This window comes from Etheostoma cragini, chromosome 19 (genome assembly GCF_013103735.1).
Source record: "Etheostoma cragini isolate CJK2018 chromosome 19, CSU_Ecrag_1.0, whole genome shotgun sequence".
Taxonomy (NCBI): domain Eukaryota; kingdom Metazoa; phylum Chordata; class Actinopteri; order Perciformes; family Percidae; genus Etheostoma; species Etheostoma cragini.
In genome coordinates, this window is record NC_048425.1 from 15,022,550 (window position 1) to 15,026,589 (window position 4,040).

Consider the following 4,040-nt stretch of genomic DNA (forward strand, 5'->3'; position numbering starts at 1 on the left):
CTTCCTGCTGCACAGGAGGACAGCTGGAGCACTGGGAGAGTCCCGTTTTTAACTCACAACACCACCCACTGCCACATCCAGAAGTTCTCTGATGACACAGCCGTTGTTGGTTTTGTTTCTGTGGAGAACGATCAGGGAATACAGGACTTCATCAGGGACTTTGTCGGCTGGTGTGAGCTCAACCCACTTAAGCTCAACACCAGCAAGAAGGAGATGCTTGTTGACTTCAGGAGGAAAACATCCCACTTCTCACCGGTGAGCATCCAGGGATGGGACATTGAGGTAGTGGAAAGCTACAAATTCCTGAGTGTTAACCTTAACAATAAACTGAACTGGAATGCTAACACCCATGCACTCTAAAAGAAGGGCCAGAGTCGCCTCCATCTGCTGAAGAGACTCAGGTCCATTGGAGTGTGCAGGACTCTCCTCAGGACTTTTTATGACCCTGGTGGCCTCTGCCATCCTTTATGCTGTGGTCTTGTATGCTGGAGGGGGGGCAACTCGGACAGGGACAGGAGCAGACTCAATAGACTGATCAGGAGAGCCAGCTCTGTTCTGGACTGTCCTCTGGACCCCATAGAGAAAGTGGGGCAGAGGAGGGTGTTAGCTAAGCTGACATCCATCATGGACAACAGCTCTCTCCCCCTGCATGATACTGGGGGGGTCCCTGAGCAGCTCCTTTAGCAGCAGACTGATACCTCCACGGTGTAAGAAGGAGAGGTAACGCAGGTTGTTCATCCCGGCCACTGTCAGACTCTACAACACCTGCACCACCTGATAATGTTGTAGTTTCTGTTCCTGTTTTTCATTTACTCCACACACTCTCTGTATAACTTTATTATCTGTATTTATATTTTTCCATTACAAGTACTTACTTTTTCAATATCATTTATGGTCACAGGTCAATAGCATTTATATTATCGTTACCTACTTTTGCTATATTATACAATCACGTAGTGAATTTAATTTGATCGTCCTTCACTTACTTACACTGCAATATTGTTTTTTGCACTATGGCAACCACCCTTTAAAATACCTTTTTTTTATTGATGCCACTTTACATTCATTCTATACCATTGTCTGTTGTTTGCCTGTTTGTTTGTGTGTTCACTTGTTTTTTTAATGTTTTTTGCTTTTACTGTAGGAAACTGCTGCTGCTGTAACAAGGGAATTTCCCCACTGTGGGATGAATTAAGTAATATCTAATCTAATTCCGAGCTGCCTCAATTTCATCACTCCTCATCAACCCTATGCATGGGCCAGTAGTTTATACCGTATCTTCCTGACACATAAAAAGTGTTGCATTTGCAACACTTTTGAATACCCTAGGTAGTGATATATGGATTTTTTAAATGTTTAATACTAAGTTAATTTAATGTTTTCAGATAATGCACTTTAAATTCTCTTCCAGAAGGAATAGGAAGTTATTTTTTTGTGTTATCAGGACTATAGTTTACAGGACTCTGCAGAGACTTGATCCAGTCTGGAAGGTGCAACCAGGAAAGGTGGAGAGCATGAATATTTTTACTCCCCAGCTCTGTTAGAAGAGCTCAAAATCCTTCTTTCAACCTCTACAATTATAAAGTGATGAATAATATGTCACTGAAGACAATCATTGCCGTTGACACAGGTAATTACACAGCCTGGACATTGCTAACAAGCTGCATAATGGCAAATGGCTCATTGCTTATAGCTGGGGGATTGATGGTGATGTTAAGGACAAGTCAACGTTGCAATAAAGTCATAATTCTCTAATATGTTAAGATAATTTAAAATACTGGGTTTCCCACACCTTTCTCTCTTTCTCTCTTTCACAGGCTATTAAATAGCACTCCAACTGTGTATGAAATAGCTCTGGCAAACACTCCTGCAGAGCTGGCGATGAGAGCATGGACAATACTGTGGACTAATCATTTTCGAATATTGCTATGTGAACTTTAACTGCCACCCCATGCTTTAAAGAACTGGACACAAAATAGGTTAAAGGACAGCAATAACTTGTGTTCAGAATAGAAAATATAATCTAAAAAAAATATGTTTCTATGCCCCTGTCATGCTTTAGTTTAATAAATTACCTGGAGCATGAATGGATTAATGAAACCACACAGACCGAGGGGTCCGAGACGTCTGAGGGCATCTGGGCCCGAGTCTCTCTTTGAACTGAATGTTAATATTTATTTTTGGAAAGTGTTGATCATGTGTTTTTGCTTCTGATATTAATCACAGTCATTTTTAAAAGTCAACACTGAATAGCTGCCAACCACATCCAACCTATGGGGCAAAACGACCAAAAAAAGACTCAAAACTACACAGAGATATGTAAACAACCACAAAGAAACACAAAACTACTACAAAGGCAAATGAGTGATGCAAAAGGACAACAACACAATGCAACGCCAACACAAAGAGATGCCAAACCACATTTTTCCAGGTGTCCAGGAGCACCCTGTGTTGAAGGAGTGCATTTAACAAGACACAAGAAAAGGAACATTAGCTGAGCATCAGCAGAACCTAGAGTTTCATTACAAAACATGCACTGAAGTACTTTAGTTAGCTGTAATAATAACTACAAAAGATCTACCACAAATGGTGTCTAAAAGACAACCTCATCATACCAACGCCCAGAACGAGTTTAGCCCAACTCTGTTTCTCCTGCTGGGTGGGGAAAGTAGCATCTGCAGCTGTTGCCCTATCACTGATATCACATCACCAGGTACTTTCAGCCCTTATCACTCTGGCCCACCATCTCCTATCTAAATAGAGATCTGACTGTATGCCGTGGGGACGTGCTGACCCCCGGCGTGGCCTTTCTGCTTATCGGCTGTGCGCAAGCTCACGCTCCTCCAACATTCTGCGACTTTGCCAGCCTTGCTTGCCAGCAGGGCCTGCAGAGCCATGTTATTGTTGTTGCTGGTGTTGTAGTCATTTTTAGTTTTGCCTCCAAGAAATCCGGAAACTATTGATGTAGGTCACAGGGGACGAAGAACCATATAGGCAGCGGCAGGGCAGCAGGATTCTGTGATCAAGGCAACTTTGGTTACACTTTACTTGAAGTTTTCTACATAACAGTGACATGACACTGTGATGAACATGTCATAAAACATTATAAACAAGTCATAAAGGGTTATAACATAACGCTTTTTTAGTTAGTATCATTTGGTTTTGTCAGGACAAGTTATGGTTATTGTTACACACACATGGTTAGGCTTAGACAGTGTCATGTTAGCGTCATGTGTTCATGACAGTGTCATGTCACTCTTATGTAGAATACTTTAAGTAAAGTGTTATTATATAGGGCTAATAACAGTTCTGGTGTATTTAAAATCTTTCTGATATATGAATAACTATTCAACTACATTTCATTTGATGCTGGTTTAAAGGAATAGTTTGACAGTTTGCGTAAATATATGCTTTCTTGCCAAAAGTTAGATGAGAATATCTATACCAATGTCATATCTGTGAGTTAAATATAAGGCTACAGCCAGCAGCCAGTTAGGCTAGCTTAGCATAAAGACTTGAAATGGGGGAAAACAGACAGCATGGCTATGGTGTTGTCATCATCATGAGGCTGAGCAGACAATCAGGCAATCAGTGGAGACTTCAGGACGTCACTACGCCCGACAGAAAGTAGGCTACTCCCGCAAAAAAAAACTGTGTAAAACGCTTATTTCTACACTTCAGTTTTTTAACTTCATATTTTATTTCTCCCCATGAGAAAATTTGTTTAGGACTCCCTAATGCTGTTCCACAATAATGTCTAATGTTAGCTTCAGACACAGCCAGGCTGGCTGTTTCCTCCGGAGTCTAGGTCAGGGATGTAGTGGAGGCTAAACGCACGTAAACGCCGTTTATGCCCCTCTTAAAATTCGGAAATGGCGTTTACCCACCTCCAAAGTGCGTTTATCCACCTCTGAATTGCCTTTTGTCCCAAAGCCATTCTTAATTAAGCTTCTGTTGTTTTGGTTTCATATTGTTCATTATTAGTTTCATAGGTTGTTAAACCTAAGACGAAGTCTATCATATAGTGCTGCATTACTGTC